We start from the raw sequence: 22,334 nt of genomic DNA, 5'->3' as shown, positions 1-22,334 counted from the left end.
GACTATCATCGGTAACTTCCTTTGATCGCTTGTGATTTATCTTGTGTTTGTATCTTCTTATTTAAGATCTCTCGCCAATAACAAATTGTACGTTCATTTATTGTAATATACTATTTCGCAATATGTCTAACCATTATGCACTATATTCTGCAGTGCAGCACTGTATTCTCTAGGTCCACGCCTATTGGGTTGTACGACCCATCATTAGGAAGCTGATGAGCAGAGAAGATTTCGTAAGATTTTACATCGTTAAGAATTTGGCCATTTCACACGCAACGATCTAGTATTTATAATAATTACTAATTTGTAGAGTTCAAAGCACAGTAAAAAACTACAATCAATTATGATCACCTTTCTCGTATTCAAACGAAGTTTTGATTGTATAGGTTAATCTGTATAGTATGCACTGATTTGCTGAAAATCGTGGTACACACGTGAAAAATCATATGCAAAAATGAGTCGAAAATGTAATCAGTTTTTCATACAACGTTTTCGAGAAAATCGACTATGAAGTTTCATTAAGTATGCGTGCGCTCGAGGAGCAACGAGATTATACAAAATTTTGGCTTGTACCAGAGAATAAAGGGATACAAGAAATTCGTTCAGTCGACTCTCGTTATCTCTTACATTTTGTCTGATTTTGTCGATAATAGAAGTTTATACCATAAAATCTCATGTTAGTTAGTTCATCTTCATGTATGTATTTCAAAAAAAGAACATAAATATTAATAATCTTAAAATAAATATTAATTATCTTAAGAAATTAATCTTTGTTGAATGTATTTCAAAAAGGAACATAAATATTAATAACAGCAATTTAAACAATGAAATTGAATAAAAAGATGTTCATCTTAGGAACTTCATCTTTGTTCTATGTATTTCAAAAAAGAACATAAATATTAATAATAGCAAAACAAGTAATAAAATTAAATAAAGAGCTGTTTATCTTAGGAAATTAATCTTTGTTGTATGCATTTCAGAAGGGAACATAAATATTAATAACAGCAATTTAAACAATGAAATTGAATAAAAAGATGTTCATCTTAGGAACTTCATCTTTGTTCTATGTATTTCAAAAAAGAACATAAATATTAATAATAGCAACACAAGTAATAAAATTAAATAAAAAGCTGTTCATCACATCACATTCGATGTCCGCTTTTAATTTATTGACTACAATTCTGCTACATTGTTCATTGAGGTCCCATTGAGATTACCAACACCGATTTCGTCGGCAACAATTCGCCGACACCAGTCTGGATCGGCAACAATGATAGTCGACACAGAATTTAACTAATTGCAGAGTTTGGTTTAGAGTTCACAGCACATATTATATCAGTGCGCGTCCCAACTTCGTCCACCTAAGGAATATGTATCTCGATCATTATTATTCGGTTGACGGTATCAGTTAATATTGACGTCGGATAACATTGCTGTTGACGAAATTATCATCGTTGAAATTTCGTGTGGAACAGGTGCGATATCGATGAATTGTAATTGTATGAAAACAGTATCAGTGAAATCCGTGTCAGTGATTTCTCAATGGAATCCATTCATTGCAGAGGTTTAAAGCTACCAGGACTTGTCGAAATTATAAGAATAAATAAAAATATCTTTAACAATATTATTTTTGTTTCTAATGACCAGGAACTGGATGAGTATGAAAAAACAACAATAAAACACTACAATGAAATTTTATTATTTCTTCCAATGAATATGTACTTGTACAATCGATAAACCTTTAAGATCTTGGGTCATTTTGTCGAATATTTTGTATGTTAATTATATTAGATTAATTATATTAATTATTTAATTTAATAATCTAATAATTAATTAATTATATTAGATTAATTCTATTAGGCCTGCCCCATCCTACAACATTAATAATCATACAATCCGTCACTGAGGATCTTTATTTTTCTGTACATGTGAACTCCTCTTGCATATTGCTCCATTCACAATGTGCCACCCTCTATCTTTCACCATTTCCAACATTGTCTCTCCTTCTCTATTTCTTTCTATTACGCTCGCCTGTACACAGTTTCATCTCTTCCTATTCTTCAATTGAAATCCTGTCCTATAATTCAAATCAGCACCTTGTCTTTCACTTGTCCTTAGTTCAGACATTTTGCAACTTCCCTTCTACTCTCATTTCTCTCCCTACAAGTTCTTGTACTTCATGACATTCTTCTATTAGTTGCCAGTCTCTTCCTTCAATCCTATTTATAATAGGAATTTTTATTATTTCATATATTATTTCATATTATTTTTATTATTTACTCTAATTACCTATCTATAATAGGATTATTTCCCCTTTCATTCCTACTTTCATCCTTAGTTCCTCCTTAGTTTCACCCTTGTTCCCTCACCTAGACCTTGTAATTGTCTTTCTGTCTTTACTTTTCATCCTTCCTTCTGCCTACTTTGACCTTTGCTCCCTTCAAATTCTTCTGTACGTATGCCATTGCGTCTAAACTCTTCCACTTTCCACTATCTTTACCTTGTGGCTCCCTTTTATCCTTGATCCATGGGATGGAAAGTATCTTCTTTAAACTTTGCCATCTCTTCACTTCCATCCATGTTCTGTCAAATCTTCAAAGTCTTCAAGCTTCTATCAAATCTTCAAAGTCTTCAAGCTTCTGTCAAACTAATGAAACCCCTTTAGAAAATCTCCAAACCTGCTGACCTTTTTCTCTGCTCCTGTATGACAGAACGATAACCTACTTTCTCTTTCCTTTCTCCATATTTCTATTCTTACCTTTTCTATCTCTCTCTGCACTCCATACGTTCCCTCTTTCTTCATTTTCTTTCCTTTCCGCTCTCTTCTTTTCATCTGTCTTTCTTGATCCCCGAGGCTACTTCAGAAAGATCTTCCTATGACAGTTACACGAATTGCTCGTCTTTATGCCATTTGAACCAACAATTTAGATCTTCGAAGAACGTTTTATCTAAAATATTTGCCAGATCTTTCGATTGACTCTGCTTGAAGGACGTGCAGTTTTGCATAGGTCCAGCGCTTTTTGCCAAGTTACAGAAGACATGGAACACGGTGAAGTTTTAACACGTTTTCTTTTTTTTTTTTTCTCATTGCTCTTCTACGTTCGAGAGATATTTGCCGGTACGTGCTTGAAACGCGGACATTTTTCGAAGCAACGGTATATACAGTTCAAGTGTATCTTTGAGCATTTCAAGGTTTAATGCTTCAGCTAATATTTTAACTAAATGATACGTAAATTAACGTTGAACGATTTTAAAGCCACGTTCAATCGACAGATTCTCAGCAGTGTTAGACGAACGTCGGATCGTTTTACATTGTGATCCTTGTTCATCCTTAATATTAATATACGTCAATAACTTTAATATCTTCTGTTCTATGAGTTAGACGGTTCTCGAGGCTTTATTATTTGATTAAAATCTTACCTGTTTAATATCGATGGTTAAAAATTATCTTGGAATGTTATTAACGCAAACTGACCATAGCTTGTCCAATGTTATTAGAACGTTCTGTAATAATGTATAAGAAGCTTTTTTGTACCATCGTGTCATTCAGCGCCATTTCTCACAATATCCCAAGTCAATGCACGAAACAACAGCAATAAAGATGATTCTTAAGCGGTCATTATTCGATATTGTTAATGATAGTTATACAAATAAATCGAGCTGTGAACATCGGAGGGAATTAACGAGTCGAGAAATCGCTCGCTTCGTTTTAACTTGAGAAAATTTCTTAACGCTCGTATCTGGAAAAAAGATTATCTTTTCATTATTTAAATAGTCGAGAATACTATGGACTTGCGTAACAATACGATGTAAGATATCGTTTCGGGAATTTCCTCTCGCTGTTCGTCTTTGCAAAAATTATAGTTCTTCTGGCGTCTTTCGATGGGAAAAAGTGTCGAGAACTTCCATTCCGCGGTCTAAATCAGCAACGTGTAGTTGGAAACGCCAGTTCTCGCTCAAAGTACAAGTAAAACCGAGCGAGAGGTTAGGATGTTTCCGACGTCAGGGCGGTCGTTGCTAAACAGTTGTGTTTGCGTTTCGTATTTTGCCACATCGTCGAAACGGTGAGAGTGGCAGCACTAGAAAGGGCAAAGAAGAACGATAATTTGCAGGGCTCAAGAAATGATCGTTCAACACGATAATACCACGTAATTGTGATAAAAGTATAAGAGAAGCGTGAGGCAGAGAAAAAGGCAAAGATTACCAATATTAATTAGTTAATTAATGAACACATAGCGAAGTAGATAATTTTTTTAGATGATCAAGAAAATAAATTACAGGGAATATTTATACATACGCGTGCGTACAGGAAAAAAAAATATATATATATATATATTATAGTTGCACGCGTGCATGTGTAAAGTAAATGAAACGAGACGAGAATTTTATCCACGAAACAGACAAGTGATTAATATATAATTGATTTAAGGGCTGTATTAACCGACACACAATTAGAAAACGATAGAGAGATATACAGTATGATTAATTAATGAAACATTAGAATAACTATTATACCAATTAATTAATTGGATGCATACATTATGCGTGTATACATTAACAGCAGCAACGTATGTACTTGTATACATAAATAATAATACAATATTATTATTATAATTATTATTATATATTATACATATAAATATATTATATTGTATACACATTAGTGAATGTTCAATGTTGAAATAAAATGCATATACGTTGTTTACACCATATACGTCTACTTGCTCGCCTATTATTTCATTCCCTCGAACGTACAACCTTTACGTTGTTTTCTCACGTTCGTCTAATAGCTTTCCAGTCCAGTTCCTGCGTCCATCGGTTCATACGATCCAATTCCTGCTTCCATCGGTTCATACGATCCAGTTCCATCCAATCCAGCAGTGGATCGTAATTAACGCGACCAATGTTTTCATTCCAGTACAGTAACCTCATTCTGGTAAGTATTCCCAAAATTTTTCAATCCAGCGAACGTAACATTCCAATGTTTCTGAAATGAGATTCTGAATTCTGAATTCTGGAATGAAGTGAAATGAAAAACGCTATAACAGCTTTCGAATAACATGGACATTGAGCGATTTCCAGTCGAACGACTGGAATGTAATCCAGCGACTGGACTAAGGCAAACCCAGCTTTACTTTTTGGACCATATTTTGAACATTAGTAGGTAAGTAACTATTATCAATGATATTATATTATGAATATTATAGAATAGGAAATTTTTCAAGGTATTCATTTGTATTTTATTCTTTATAGGGACGTAGAATATAATTTTATGAATATCTACTATTTTTTGAAAGTGTAATATGTTGAGAGGGGTTTGCTTAAAAAAAAATAATGAAAATAAATATCGTAGAAGAAAGTGTCGTAAATAATTATAAGCGCTTTTACTTTAATATTTTCTGACTTTTATATTTTGCTTTCTCTTTTATATGAGGTTATTGCAAAAGTTTCTCTCGTTTTGTAAGGAAATAATAGATGCACGGAATTTTTGTTTTATATTATTTTATTGAATTATTTTGTTTTATTACTACAAAATGGTTCATATATAATTCAATGAAATAATATGAAAGAAAGAATGTTGTGCATCTATTATTTCCTTATAAAGCAAAACAAAAGAAATTTTTCGGATAACCTAATATTTATAAGCAATTTTACTTCAGGACGAAAATTGAGTGACAAGAAGTAAACAGAAAATAGTTAAGAAAGAAGTTTACTTTAATATTTATTGACGATGAATTGATAATAAATTCAGTTAACCGAAAATAACAAATAGAGAATAATTAAGAAAAAATGGAACTTAGTAATCATCTAAATCAATATCAGTATCTAGCTCGATAGCTTTTCAATTTCTATGTCATAATTGTGAATCTCGTTTATAGCTGTAAATATGTCGCGGATTCATATTTTGTGAGGCTTTTTCCAAGATTGAGGTTAGGTTTAGATTGGTCTTAGGTTCGATAACGGTCAACGGGAGGATAGTTATACTTGCTCACACAATAGTCACAGATCGTAAGGCGCTACTCTCTTCGTCGAGGAGATCGCAAGAAAGAATGAATTTTCGTCCCGATGATGCCACCGAGGAAAACTATGATGGGATGTGTCTAAGGACACGAGATCATCGGATTCGTCGAGTATAGCCCTCGTTCCGAAAGTAAGGGAAATTGACATCGCTGTCAATTGGTCAATTTGGGACAAAGACTGCCTGTCCGTTTGAAGAATCTTAATTACCAGTGTGGCGGATCGGTATCAATAGGACGCAGACAGGTCGAGGCATCAACGCGGCGCAACACCTCCCGGGCGATCCGCTGGTACCAACCGCCAACACTAGAGGGCTACGACGACAACGAGTCTGTCTAACTCGCTAGCGGTCGAATATACGAGCGATTGATACAAATACCGCACCTAGCGAGACTCCCTCTACGTCTAAGGCAGGGACTACCGGGCATAGCCTTACTGACGAGGTACCTCTATGGGTATTCTTTTAATGAGGGTCATACTATCGTTCCATACCTATGTTAGACGAAGCGCCCGTCCCGTTGACCGCGGCTACGTTCGGCGACTGATGGTCGCCTTGAGCCCAAGTTTATTATTACAAATCACAAACAAGTACAATTGGGTAGAATGACGGCAAATTGTTTAATTAGAGCTGTAAACTTTAATTGCAATTTTACGGATTTTCCCGAAGTTCCAGAGGGGAGGCTCCGGTGTCCTTTCATCTCCGACATGTATTTATTGGAGATTTGAAGGTATAAAAACGTGCAAAATGCACATAATATGAAGAAATTGTTTAAATATCCAAAATAAAAGTTAAAAAAAATTGTTTAAATATTCGAAATACACGTCATAATATTTAAGAAGCAAATTTCTATTTACGTTTCGTTTGTTTTATCATTTTGATAGGAGTATGGACTTGCATAAACATCAGCATTCTAGTAACAATGTTCTGAAAATGTGGAAAAAGCGATAGAATTTAACGAGAAAGATATTTATTCTCGTAATTAGAAAAAATATGTTTAACTTGAAAATGGTCTTTAATCTCATAACGCACAACAACAACTGCAAGGATTAGGGAGAAACATATCAAATTTCTCGGAAAATTATTAATTGCCAATTGATGCTAAATGCTGCGCGAAATTTTCAAAATGCTACTAACGTATCCGTAATTCAACGATTTATTGTATTTATTCCAATTCATAATAAAACGTATTGAAAAGATATTATACCTCTTCATTTTAAAACAGCTGCATAATCCTTGACGTATTGCAATTTATTTTATTATGAAACATAGTGCAACTTCGCTTATCCACTCTCGTTTAAACGAGCCAGCTTCTGTTTGGCGTCAATTCTATGAACCCATAACTTCGCGCAGCGAGCGAATCTTCATTATACAAACTCGTCGGTTCTGCGAACTATCTTCAATAATAATAATAATAACATTAATGATAATGAGATCGATTGGATAATTTATTTAAAGTCGTATCGACTATTATGGTTGTTAGCGACTACTTTTCCATTCGGTGGCTTATTAAATTGTTCAATAAATAAATATTGTTCGATAAATGTGCTATACCTTAATTTCTTTAGAGAAGTTGATAATCACTTGTTGAAGCGGGGTCGGTGCGGCCATGTTATTAAGATTACTGCCGACTTTATATTTTTCCTTTTTTCATTCTACACAGGGTGTTTCAATCATATGTGATCACCTAAATATCTTCCTTAGAACGAAGTTAGATTACTTCAAGGAGCACATATTAGGTGGAAGGAATTTCTTCTCGAGGACATTTTTCGGGAGACTTCAAGCTTGTTGGATATGTTATCGAGGTTATACAAATATTTTTATTGTGTATATATATGTCGGAGATGGAAGGACAGCGGGACTTTCCGTCTGGAATGTTGGGAAAAACCCCAATACCCTAGTTCAGACTTTTGCTATAGCTACACTTAAGCAATAAAAAAATAAGAAATAGTTCTAATGTTCCAACTTGGCTTTATGACAATGGGTTCGGGCTCTAGGTGACATAGCGGGTCACTAGACGTAGCCACGGTCACTGGAGGGGCGTGTACCTGACAGAGGGATAGAATGATTATATGGCTCCCCTTAAAACAAAGATTGACCCGAGAGGTGGGGAGAGGAATATATAAGGACAGTTCCACTTGGATTCTTTTATCGCCCTTCTTCTTTCCTTGGCTTGGAGTTCTTGCAGATAAGTTACTTGTACGTGGAGTCATACGTAGATCAGATTGCATTCGTCATCCCGTTGACCGTGGATTCGTTAACGAACCCGAAGTCATTGTCACTAGCTTCGCGAGTGCCTAATCGCCGTAATTAACTGTGAAGATTGTAACAACCCCATTATTGCAATAAATTACACCTGTGCTGTACCGCATCAATGGCTAATTCCTGCGAAGATACATCTGACGCCCACAACCTTACTCCCAGTGGTACTCCGACATCAGAAGTGAGATTAGAGCAGTTTGTAACAGTGATGGAACGGCACGCAGCCATCGTGAGTCAGTTAACTCAGCCGAGGGAGCAAAGACCGAGTGCGGAACCTGTAAATCTGGTGCTGCCACGTTTTAACCCCGAAACCACGGGCGCCGACCCAGCTGCGTGGTATGCGACTGTTAATGTGATTATGGAAAAAAGCCATTTATCAGACAACGAGTTATACCTTGCCATAAGTTGTGCCCTGGAGGGTACTGCAGCACGGTGGTTTACGCAAGTTCTGGTCCGTGGTCTTACTTGGACGACGTTTACGGAACATTTTCTTGCGTAATATGGTAGGACGGAGACGGCAACCTCAGCGCTAATTAGGATGCTCAACGAACCACCACTGGAGGACGAAACTACGGGGGCTTTGACAGTCGTCTCCACTCCCTTCTGTCGGCGGAATGGGAAAATCTAACCAACGTCGAACTAATCAACGCCGCCGTCCTTCTACGACTGATCTCGCATGACCAGCATGTCGAAAGGATGGCACTCACGAACGATATTCGGACCCAAGATCAATTCCAGAAGGAAATGCGAGTCTTCTCTCACGTGAAGAAGAGGACAGTACCTTCGTCGAATAATTCACCGGCGGAACCTGGGGCCAAACGACGTAAGTCATCAGCCCACCAGGCGAGGTGCCTTTACTGTGATAACCGCGGACACAAAATAACGGAGTGCAGCAGTAGAATGCGTAGAGAACAGCAAAAAAATACACAACGCCCGGAAGGAAGACGATCAGCCGCATCGTCACAGGTGGTTTGCTTCAAGTGTCAGACGGAGGGCCATATCGCACCTGATCGTCCGCTACTGCAGGACAGAAAACCCGGCCTCAAGAACGAACGTCGAGTCCCGCGTGATGGAGTCTCCAGTTGGTAGTTTAAGCCATCTGGGTGAGTCGTTCCCATTTTACTTCAATTCCGGAGGCGAATGCTCATTAATTAAAGAATCCGTAGCCTCGAAATTCTCCGGTAAAAGAACGACCGATATAGTGCTAATGGAAGGAATCGGGAATACTTGCGTTAAAAGTACGTCTTAGATTTTGTTTTACATTGGAGATAACTTTTTACGTTCTTGTCGATAGTTATTTAGAGCATGATATTATGATTGGTCGCGAAATCTTAGGCCAAGGATTCGATGTAAATATTACGCGCAATAGCCTCGATATTAGCAAAACGAAGATAGTTAATGCTTACCATAAAACCGCCGAAAATGGAATCGATCTTGATGAAGTAGACACTGAAGTATTTGGTAATGATGAGAGCTGATTGATTTCTATTCTCCAAAATTTTAAAGAGTCATTTATTACGGGTTTCCCGCGTACTCGCGTAAATACGGGCCAGTTAGAGATTCGATTAATTGATCCCAGCATCACCGTACAAAGAAGTCCTTATAGACTCAGCGAGGAAGAGCGGAGAATAGTACGAGAGAGAATCAGCGAGCTAATTAGAGCAAAAATCATAAGGTCTAGTAGTTCACCATTAGCGAGCCCTATGTTACTCGTGAAGAAAAAGGACGGCTCAGATAGACTGTGTGTAGATTTTCGGGCGTTAAATAAAAATACGGTCGCGGATCGGTATCCCTTACCCCTCATCGCGGATCAAATCGCGAGATTGCAAAAGGCGAGATACTTCATTAGCCTAGACATGGCCAGCGGGTTTCATCAAATTCCCATTCACCCTGGAGGCAACGTCTGGAATTTTGTTGGTATCCCCGGCCGATATACAACGAACAAACGCGATAAGGAGAGGAAAGTTTCCGTCAGTCTTTTATTCTTGCGATCACCTTGGAGAGTTTTCACATCGTCTTTACGTGCAGTATTATACTGAGCGTCACAGCAAACGTTACTTTGTGCTTCAAAATATAATCTACATTTAATAAAGAGTTACCCCTTTAACTGTGGATTCTTAACTGTGTGCACCTAAGAACACTGTCATTAACATCTCAAGTATCTAATGAATATGTCGGAGATGAAAGGACACCGGAGCCTTCCCTCTGGAACTTCGGGAAAATCCGTAGAATTGCAATTAAAGTATACAGCTCTAATTAAACAATTTGCCGTCATTCTACCCAATTGTACTTGTTTGTGATTTGTAATAATAAACGTGGGCTCAAGGCGACCATCAGTCGCCGAACGTAGCCGCGGTCAACGGGACGGGCGCTTCGTCTAACAAAGGTATAGAGCGATAGTATGACCCTCATTAAGAGAAATACCCATAGAGGTATCTGACAGTAAAACATTCCAACGGGTCTTTCGGACAATGAATACCAGAGGTTGAGGCACTTGCACGGCACGAGTACGGTTAGCCTGAGGACCCGCTATAAAACCTGGGGTTTTTGGTAATTAAGATTGTTCAAACAGACAGGCAGCCTTTGTCCCAAATTGACCAATTGACAGCAACGTCAATTTCCCTTACTTTCGGAACGAGGGCTATACTCGACGAATCCGATGATCCCGTGTCCTTAGACACACCCCATCATAGTTTTCCTCGGTGGCATCATTGGGACGAAAAGTCATTCTTTTTTGCGATCTCATCGATGAAGAGAGTAACGCCTTACGATCTGTGAGTATTATACGTGTGAGTTAGATTTTGTGAGTAAGTATATCTATCATTCCGTTGACCGCGGATTCGTTATCGAACCTAAGACCAACATCACTAGTGTCGCGAGTGCTCAACCGCCGCGGTTGATTGTCGAATCGGTAGTATCCATACTCGTGTTAGCAGACCGTATCTTTGTTATACCACAACGATGGCCAATTCCAATGAAGACTTGCCAAACGCCCATAACCCTATTCCTGACGCTTCTCCAACATATATAATACTTTGATTTGATTTGAAAAAATTTCTTCCACCGTAATATGTGCTCCTTGAATTATAATAATTATATACAGGGTGGTTGGTAACTGGTGGTACAATAAAAATTTTTTTTAATTTTTTTTTTAATTTTTTTACAAATCTACAGTGAGATCCGTTATAACGAGAGGTGATAAAGTGCACGCGTACCGAGCGAAAATTCAAAGTCGATTTTCTCGAAAACAAAGCCTCAAACGAAAAATTTTTATCGTATGTTTTTGACTTCTTTTTTCGCGTAGAATCACCCCCTTTCCGCTTGTACCACCAGTTATCAACCACCCTGTATATGTAATAACGTAAATTGTTAGGTTAAATGAGACGATCGATTCTGGAAAATCGAGATTATTTTGGGAATAATCAAATTAAATACAACAACAGTTAATAACAAATCTACTACAAATATTATCGAGAATCGATTTTTTAAGCCCCATATTACCGTTCTTCTCTCGTGAACTATTCTATTCAACAAGTAGCCGCCGATAAAGCAGAACAAAAGTAAAAAATATCGGTTGGCGGGTAGTTTGAATTCATAAACACTTTTAATTTCGTACGAAGCATTGTTTAAGTTTTACCATTACACGATATGCAAATCAAAAGACAAATGTGATTATTCTATCATCAAAGTTTGCGCGTTCTGTAACGATGTTCTGCTTCTGGTGGTTGATGCGAATAGAATTTTTATGCCCAGTGGAATAATTGTAATTGTTAAAAGTTGAATAATCGTATCAAGAATTGCGAATAAATTTCCACAATGGGTAAAGTTTAGTAAGCAGTAAGACGGATTTGCCAGTGTTCTCACGATATCCATTTGAAATGCATTTAGATGCATTTTAAATCGCTCTTTGCATTGTTAATGTTACAATTCATTCGCGAGACCGCGTTCAAAACGAGAAACTTGCTAAAGGATTCGATTTAACTTCGCTACGCGCTTATTTTTCTGATTACTCTAATTGATGCCTTTGGTAAAGAGAAATACTCATTCGCGAAGAAACGTTCGCAATGTTACGACGTACCACGAAGTTCGCAGAATTGTACGTGTTGAAATATATGTAATTTTGTGCGGTATACCGGATCAGCCGCGAGGTAGTAATACACATATATGCTTGAGTATGTACGTCAGTATGTGTGTGAGCATGTGTGTGACATATGCGTGCGCAGCGTGTCGTAGAACAAAAGAATGTCGCTGTTCGGTACGCATGGTAAAAAGTGAGACTGGAAGAGTGCTGAAACCCGCGTAATAGGTATCTGTGAACATCTTGTAAATCATATATTAAATAAATACAAAACTATTTTATTATCATCTCTACATGTAATGACAGTGTTTCTACATAATTATTTCGGCCATTACGATCCACAATTCTCAACAAATGAAAAGCGGCTGTGTTGTCACGACCGGCACACTTCAAATCCGTTGGACTGGAGACGGAGATAAAGATGTGGCGGCACTCGACGACAATGTATATCGCTGAAGTGCCTAATGAGCCATCGATATCCCAACGGTCCTTCCGCCGAATGTTCTAGAAGAAGGCGTGCGTAGCAACGGTCGCGGACGTCTAACAAACGCGTGGTTAGTGGGGATATTGAGGGGTAACAAAGAAAAAAGAAGCAGATCCGATCGAGAGTCAAATTGTAAGAGCTGCAGTCTTGAAAAGTCACGACTGGAGTTTAGAAGCAAATCGTAATTAGTGTAAATCAAGTATTTAAAAATAATTTTTTTTATATTTTATTTTTCTTTTCTTTTCATGACACTGTCATGGCTCTGTGAATGCCTGGAAAGTATATAAGGTGGAACCGAAAAAAGTATTCTGCAAGAGTAGATCTATTATCCGAAGTGTTCTAACTTTTTTTTTACTGTACGTAATACACTCAAATATATGTGTTTCTATTGTGTCTATAAAAGCTTTCCTAGATTTCATTTGCTTTCAAAGTAATTTCTCTTTGCAAGCGATACATCGAGGTGAGAACTCCTTCTTCTTTGTCATTTCTTCAAACAATGCTGCAGGTCTTAGTCTAATTAGAACGTTCGCCTGGTCGACCTTTCGAGCGTTTCCGAATCGAATACGAAAGAAATGACCTATCGAATAACGTTTAATTACAAGAAGTAGAAAGAAGTCACTGAGACTGTAGCACGCTCTTACGATTTTCCTTCTAACTAACACACGCAACGCACCCAAACCGGTGTCATGTAAAGTTGGTACTTGGATTGTAGTAAGAAGGCTGAGTCGTAACCCAACTACTAATTTTCCTTTATAAAACTTTATTATAAATGTTAACACTTACAAAATAATACCGAACCGGAGAAAAGGGGTTGTATGAGTACAGCAACTAGAAGAAGAACAAGAACTGGGTGAAGTCTCGGTTTATATACGTTTTGGTTCTAGGATGTTGAGGGGCTAAGTGTATGTTACGATGTGGAAAAGTGTCTGAAGGTTGGTGGTCCATATCCTATCTCTGATGTGGACTAAGGTGCGTCACAGCCTTGGTGTATGCTATGATGATAAGGTGGTGATGTGTCCAAAAGTGTCCGAAGGTTGGCGGTCGATGTCTTATCACTGATGTAGGTTGAGATGTGATTGATGTCACACCGGCTGGCAGCGGAAACGGTCGACACATCAAGCATAAAAAGAAGATTAAAAAGGAAACACCCAACAGATCTCACAAAGGACATAACCTAACAAACAAACACTCACCTCACTAAAGAAATAAAATAATCAAATTCGAAGATGGTATCCCACTGGGGGTAGCCATCCACATGTTATTTAACAATTAAGTTAGACAAATTTACCAAATGTCCAGCTGGATAAATTGTAAAGTACAAATTAAATAATAAAAAAAAAATTAACACACTGAAAATGCAAAAAGGTGCGTTTGTCGCAATGGAATAAACACGTGGTATAGTGTTATACTATATTATACTATATTATTATACTATACTGTAGTTACAGTTGTACTGGACGAGCTCATGGAACGCCTTAAAATAAGCGGAAGTGGCTAGTGTTGCACGCGTTTTCGTCGGCCGCATTTGTTCGAACACGTTCAATTAGTTTGACTTGTTCGTTCGATCTATTGCGATCGAGGATACGTGGCCTGGATATTTCGGACGAATGATGATTTTCTGCCGAAAGTTTCTCTAGTTTCGTCTAAAATTTCTACATGGAATATAAGAAAAGTGTTAGAGGGTTTATTCATACCATACTATTGGATTCATCTGATCGACTCTGTAAATACTGAAACGAATTATCGACCATAGTCTTCGCTTAAATCTTTTGAAGAAAACATTTTATTTTCGTCTTGTAATTTACCATTTCTTGGTAAGGTTTTTAATAAACGATTATTTGCAAAAGAAAGTGGTAAGAATCTTTAAATTCATGTTCATTTCCTACCATTATCGAAATTGGACTAAACAGCGTACTAGGCTAAATGCATATTCGGATGAATAAACTCGTCGTTGAAACGATCAAATCAATTCGATTTTTTCGTTCGATTTGTTGCGATGAAGGACACACATATTTTATACACAAGGTGTACAAGGAGATAGGTGTAACACATTTGACGCATAAGATATATAAAAATTGTTTTATATAAAAATGATTACATATGAAAATTATTAAATTTATACGTGCACATTGCATTTGTTTACATAATAATTTTACAGGTCCGGTTCGATGAAGTTTTGTGAAAAAGACTTACAGAAAAATCGACCTTGAATTTTACACTTTGTCTCATTCTACGTTGTTGTTATTTGATTTCATCGTGTTGGAGCAAAGATGCAAAAAGAATCATGTAAAAAATATTTGGTCCCTCTACTACCTAAACATTCCAGTATTCAGATGTTCTGTTAGTTGTACAATATTTCTTGCTTGTATTCATTGCTATTACACAGCCTTCCTACAATTTCATATCTTCCTTATTAATTTAATACGAAATTCATATTGTACGCACCAACATCTCGTATATAATGGCATCAAAGACGAAACGTATTTTATTAAGCGCCGAGAGGAAACAAGAGATGATTTAAAAAATTGAGAAAAAAGTGTAGAAGGAATTTTGTAAAAGTTGCAGATATCGAAGGAATATTATAGAATAAAAATGAAATAAAAATATATTAGATATAACCAGAAAAACTAAACTAAAAACATGCAGCTGAAAGCTCTTCAGGTATTTCAAGAAGTAGAAAAAAGTTTCAGTGGAATTGAAGACATATTTAAGCTATGTTGTATAATAGCGATATTTGTAAATTAGCTTTAAAGAAACGTCGATGTTTAAATCTATTAATATATTATGTGGAAAAAATTTAAAATTCGAATATCGTCAGCCATATTAGTAATTATGCAAAGAGGCAGTCTTCGACTGCAATGACCTTGACCTTCGGATATATTGCAAGGAAAAGATACTAGGTAACGATCGTTTTTTCTGACTAATATGTTTCCTAAAAATATTTTGAAGATACGTTTAACGAAGTTTCACCCTTGATTTTCCATTATTTCTAGTTTCTTCCTAAGCAACTGTCTTTAAAGTCTTCACATTCCATATCATAACATCAAATACGTTAATTCTTTTATAGTAATTAAATAATCCTTATCACTTTCATTTTATCGCACAACAAAAACAAAATTTCTATCATTCTGAACTAATAAAGACTCCTGAAATACGTTAGAAATGCTTCCACGAAATGCTATTTAAGAAATGCTCGTAGAAAAAGATTTGAAATATAAAAGAAAAAGAAAAAACTTTGATACACTTTTCATTTAAACTTTCTACCTTTGTTTTTCTGTTTCCTGGATATGTAAGTCGAATAGAAGTATCTAATATAGAAGTAAGAAGAGACGATGTAATAGATGGCGCCAATTGCTGTACTTTGATACGTAATATAACAGTTACGCTTATGGACATCTCGCTGATTATAAGCGATAATAGTTAGAATGTAACCAGTCACCATTTGTAGTATTTGCATCGCACGGCACGTGATAATAAGATATAGTGGTACTTTGTACTCCATTGATTCCAAAGCATAATAAGAATACATGCAAAAATTAATAAAGTACTCCATTACGCTGAACCATCTCATGGCTGCTGTAGTCTCCGTGTATGTGAAATAGAAGTAAATAATAATAGATAAATGACGGTAGACATGCAGAAATGTCATTTCTTGTTTTTGTAACACGACGAACATCGTATCGAACATTTGTACAAATTTCAATATGACAAGTGCCAGTGACCAAAAGCCAGAAACAGGATTTTGGAAATAGTTACTGAAAATAAAATAATTCCCTTCTTATTATACATAATTAATAAACATATTTGAAATATCGGCTCGTTTCTTGATTATCGCGTGTAAATTAAAGTAACGTATTATAATGAAACAATAAGAATTGTACTATTTTGATTTGGAAAATTACTGTATGATGTAGGTACACTGTATAAATCGATATGCTGCAAATTGGTGAGTATAATTGATTATGCCAATTAATAAGATAAAGCTCATTTGAGAAACAAGTTTATAGAACTATTTTGATAATAGTACTATGAACATGTGTTAGAAATGTATTCCTTGTTTGACTAGCGCTTTTCACATATCAATGTTCTCTAAATACCGAGCATAAGAAACTGTCTCATATAATAATGTTTCGTTAATAATTATTTTTCAAGTCGTCATTCATCCGGAAATATATTAAAAGGTAAAGTATGAAAGTGGCATTACCTAGGTAAGCAAATACTATGGTAAAAGCTATGATGGAGCAATGCAAAGAACAGTTCCGGTGCTGTTCTACTAAATCCGATAATGGAGAGCAGTGCCATCAATCCATACCATAATGCACGTGGACGTTTCAAATTGAACTTTGGATTTTCTAACATGTAAGACATCCCGACAATAACTACGGTGACGTAAAAGATAACGTAGCAGAGGCAGTACACTATATTGTCCAATAACCAGTCTTGAGTGTATAGATAGGAGTAGTTTTTTTCGAAGTCGAAAACATATGAGTACTCAGGTGCAATGGGATCCATAAAATCTTCTTCGTACATTGTGAAATATCCTTTTTATATCCACTGGCCTTAAAAAAATGAAAGAAAATACGTAGTCTTCCCGTCATGTTGTCAATTGACTAAAACGTAAGAACAATCGTTAACATTCTCTTTTAGAAATATGTAAACTAAAAATATTTCATAAATAATACGTTCAAAATGATGTAAAATATTCCGAGCAAAGTAATAAGATAATACAAACAAAATAATAAATTAATCATTTTTATATATAGTATTTAACTAAATTTTCACACAAAATATTATCGTAAATTGTTTACCAGTTAGCTATTGCGGCTTCTTTGGAAACTTTGAAAAGCGTGTAACCCTAAAATGTGACGCAGAAAGTAAGCGATGACGAATATACTCGTCAAACACAGAATATGTTATATGGCTGTTGTAATATAGAATTAAGTTGCAATAAAATGACCATTTTATTTTTTTATTTTATTACTGACAGGGCTCATCATAACAGAAAATATTGCCATTTCTCCATGACGAGTATACGCGTCAAAAACAGCTAACTGGTTAATATTATTAGAAACTCAACGTGGTACGAACAGCAGCGGTGAGTAGAGCACGTCATGCAGTGGCGACTGTGAGAATTAGGTTGAGTAGATGGACGAAATAAGTAGACGCAAGTTGTTGATATTGCACGTGCACTTACTGACATCCTGACGAGCCGCGGCTCATTGATTTATACCTCTGCGTGTTCTTCTGTCATTGGTTCCTTTGTATTTTTGGAAACACGCAGAAGTCTAAACCGTTTGGGTGGTTAGAAGACAAAAAGTCAACGGTTGACGTGAAAATGTAAACGATTACCATCCACCGTTTCTCGCTTTGATAAGTCGATGACCTGTCGATGAAGTATGACGGTCCGAAGTTTGCCGATCCGGCCGGCGCACAGGCGCCAGCAGTGCCGAAAATTACCGAACGAGACCGTTGACTTTTAAGTGTTAGAAAAACAGACGCGGCGAGCTAATCGGCCGGGAAATAAGAAACGAGGCAAAAACTACGGTCCGCGTCTTATTGCCAAAAAATTCTAAAAGTAAAACTTTTGTGCGTATCTTGTTCTTAGCATGATTGAAAGCTATTATTTCTTATTTTGAAACCTATTAGAAAATAATATTTGAAATATTAGGTTACTCCAAAAGCTTCTTTCCTTTATAAGGAAATAATAGATGCACAATGTTTCTTGTTTTATACTATTTTATTGAATTATGTATGATCCATTTTGTTCTATTACATTGAAATATAACTATTGTATTGAATTATGTGTTTTGTAGTAGTAGAACAAAATGGATCATACGTAATTGAATAAAACAATATGAAACAAAAAATGTTGTCTATTACACATATATCTTACTACTTTGTTCTGAATATTTTACACCTCTTTTAACATATTATCTATTAAATATTCAATTTTACGTATTTTTAAAAGAAAATGTTAACAATTGGTCAGTGGATATAAAAAATGATATTTGTTGAAAATGGCAACGTGAGTTCGTGCTCGCCATCTATATGCAGATGCGTTAGTTACAAGAAAAAATAACTAGAAGATAGTTGTAGATACAATCGATAGGTTTAAGATGTTCTTTTGTTTTTATCCCTAGTCCATGTAAGAAAGTACAATAAAGGTTAGTTGACTCAGAACGGTGTGATAGATTTATCCAAAGAATAAAATAATAGCTAATATGATCCTATCTCTGAAGACAGAAATAACAACAATATTTCACGACGAATAAAGAGGATATTATTATCTATATCTAAATTTTTATTCCGTCAATTATTTCTTTATGAAACGAAAGAAACTTTTGCGACAACCTAATGTATTTCTTACTGTTTAGAAAATAAAAATTAAGACATTTTTGTTAAAGGAAGTATCGAAACATTTTCATCCAGTTTTTTAAGAAAATTCGTCAACATAACGTATACAATACCTTCTTACAGTTATACGATATAAGCACATTTATTGTGCTTTTGCAATGATACTTTGCTTTTATGAGCATCGTTGTTGAACAATATCCGTAAATCTTCCAAGTTTGTTTCATAAGATACATCAATTAGATCGCCACATTTTTGTTGTAATGCGATCGTTATCGCTCAGAAATTTGAAATACTCCTATTACAGTAGCATTTGAATTTTCTGAATATTTTTTCTTGGTACGTTCGAGGGTTTTCTGTTGAACACAATAGGAAGATAAAAATTTTAAAATGTTACATCAGCTCAGTCAAAGCTGAAGCTTTACAAGTCAGATGGAAAGTTCGCGTTTATTTGAGCACAAATATTTACGTCATCATACTGCATTATCTAGATCAACTTCGTGTAATTAAAAGAAATACATTAATTCGTTTCTTCTGTATAATGTAGCCAAAATGCAGAGAAGTCATTTGTCTGTTTTAAAGCTTATAACGAATTGTTGGGCATCGAGCAGATCAGTACAAACTAATGATTTAATTAAATCTATAATTTACCTTCAGCCGGAGTATTTTGAAAAAACCAGGAAGTTAGGTTACCTTAATCATTTATTTACGTAGATGGCATTGGCCTTGTCCAAGATAAAGATAACAATATAATATATCATAATTTTAGACCTATACATAATAAGAAATTGATATATAGTAGTAATCAACGTATTCTAAACAATTTTGTACATTTATTATATTTGATTCGCATATGGACAGGGTTGATGACATCGATGATACATTGAGAACAACATAGATAGATATTGATGATTAAAGGATATTAATCCTGGAAGAAATGTCATAATGGGATTCTGTTCACACTTCAGTACGGTTCACTGCAGGCTCACTCTCATTGTGTTTATCATTGTTATGTACATATTTTGATATATCTTACAAGGAAAGGTCACAGTCGTTGGGTCATCGATTTTGATAAAATTCTTCCTGACGAGTCTAGGACAAAAATAAGTCGACCTGCATTTTACACTTTTTGTCAGTATTCATTATTTAGGAAGATATTGTTACAAAATAAATACAATCAGTCCATATCGTAGAAACAATAGGTCTCAAGCAAGTTTCGAGGAAAATACACTCTGGTGGAACGATAACAAAACTTATGACAAAAAGAAAATAGTAATTGTCATACTACATTTACTGCAATATAAGTTGTTACAAATGAAATTCCATATGCATTTGCGTAAAATAACAATCCTAATATTGGTAAGATATAGGTGAGATATTGGTGAGATTAGGTTAGGTTAGATTCCTTGGAGGTTGGTAACCTAACTTTTGAATCACGATCGTCCTACGCCTCGAACAAAATAAATACTACTCAGGACCATCCCCTCTGCAACGTATTCAATAAAAAATTCAATAAAATCGAAAATGAGACCTTCTTTCGCGCACAATTAGTCGAATATTTTGCGTCGTCGTGTTAAGAGAAAAAAATAACGATGAAAGCGACGGCGAATGTGTGCCCTCTTTTTTTTCAAAGGAGTTATGACATCAAGGGATTTAGGTGGCCCGAGGCACGAGCAGAATGTAATTCAACCCAGCCCAAGATGTTAACAAATTTATTTGATTCAGCAGTAGAAAAGATACGGGATCCATAAATAATTTTTGAAATGTCACGGTTAAGTTATATCGTGTGTTGGGTCTGCAATGGAATGCAGGGGAGGAAAGTGTGCAAAGAGGATGTGGAGGCAGGATTTAGGTGCGGAACATGATAGGAAATGACAAATGGAAGGAGAATATGAATAGCTTATTAGGGGACAGAGATTTGGGTGTGGAACACGATAGGAAATGACAAATGGTAGGAGAATATGAATAGCGTGTTAGAAGGCAGATTAGTGAGAGTGTTATGTGTCTATCGTACGACGTTGGACATTTGAGCGCTTGGCAAAAGAATTGAATTGCAATAAAAAATAGAGAAACATTGTTACCACAGGCTAGCTGTATATAATGAAAGGTAGTAAGTAACGTTAATTCTGAAGTAAAAAATTGATATTAATCACCATTTATCATCTATATACTTCAATTACAGGTTAAAACAATTACAATACCAAATTTTCACAGAAAATTAACTTGTTTTTCTACAAATTTATATCATTTCCTAGTCCCTACAATATCATTATTATCATATCATTTATTAATCGTTAAAGAATATTATGAACAAAATTTCACTCCATGCAAATTGTGTTTCAACACAATGTCATTCTCCCCTAACAACACCATTGTGATGTTATTTTTTGTTATCACAATCTGCAACTTTTCAATGTTTTTCATGATGCTGAATAATAATAAAACATGTAATTTCATTTGTGTGACTCTATCAATTACTGAAATAACAAAAATACATTGACCTAGAGCCTCACCCATGACAGCATAAACGTGCCTCTTATGACGATAGCTTTTAACATATCGAACGCCAAGGTAGAACGCACATATTTCTATTCTTGGTTTCTCTTGAAAATCCATTAGATTCCTCGAAATCTAAATTTTCCAAAATATTTAAATATAGATCATTTTATTTTATTTTTTTTTCTTCTTCATTTGCATCCGTGAGTTACGCAAAACTCACGAGATGTCCAGTCCATATAACCGGTGTCTGCACCACAACTGCAGTTAACCAACGTTTTTTGCATCGTCAGCGTCGGCTCACATTTCAAAGATACCTCGAATCACCATCGTCGCATTACAACCTGTTGCCATGGACATCAGCGACACGTGAAAAAACTATGCTTTTACATAGTATACGTAAACCATACGACGTATAAACAGCAGTTTCTTTGAAATTGCCTATCTGCCGTTACCTCCTATACAATGTACGGAGAGAACAGGGGACGCCATAATTGACCTTGTGGAGAGTGAAACAAAATTCAGTCGAAAGGTTTGTATCGTCAGACTAACACGTATGAGCTTTGCTTTCTGTCTAAGCATGAAAAAATCAGTTTATATTATTTTCAAGATTCTTCTACGTTTTATCGTGGCGAAAGGATCCACTA

The 22,334-nt window shown here is 35.7% G+C and overlaps 2 long non-coding RNA genes across 2 annotated transcripts in view; one reads left to right on the top strand and one right to left on the bottom strand.

Annotated features, from left to right (window-relative positions):
• The window catches only part of LOC126875020 (uncharacterized), a 185,761-nt gene that overhangs the window by 81,785 nt on the left and 81,642 nt on the right, over positions 1-22,334 (bottom strand). The gene's annotated exons all lie outside the window — the stretch shown is intronic.
• LOC126875026 (uncharacterized) lies at positions 697-6,455 on the top strand. Its single transcript, XR_007693203.1, has 3 exons — positions 697-4,936; positions 5,049-5,164; positions 5,254-6,455. It is a non-coding gene; the product is annotated as an uncharacterized LOC126875026 (long non-coding RNA).

This window comes from Bombus huntii, chromosome 17 (assembly GCF_024542735.1).
Source record: "Bombus huntii isolate Logan2020A chromosome 17, iyBomHunt1.1, whole genome shotgun sequence".
NCBI classification, from domain to species: Eukaryota; Metazoa; Arthropoda; class Insecta; order Hymenoptera; family Apidae; genus Bombus; species Bombus huntii.
This window is presented reverse-complemented; position numbering and strand designations above follow the sequence as displayed.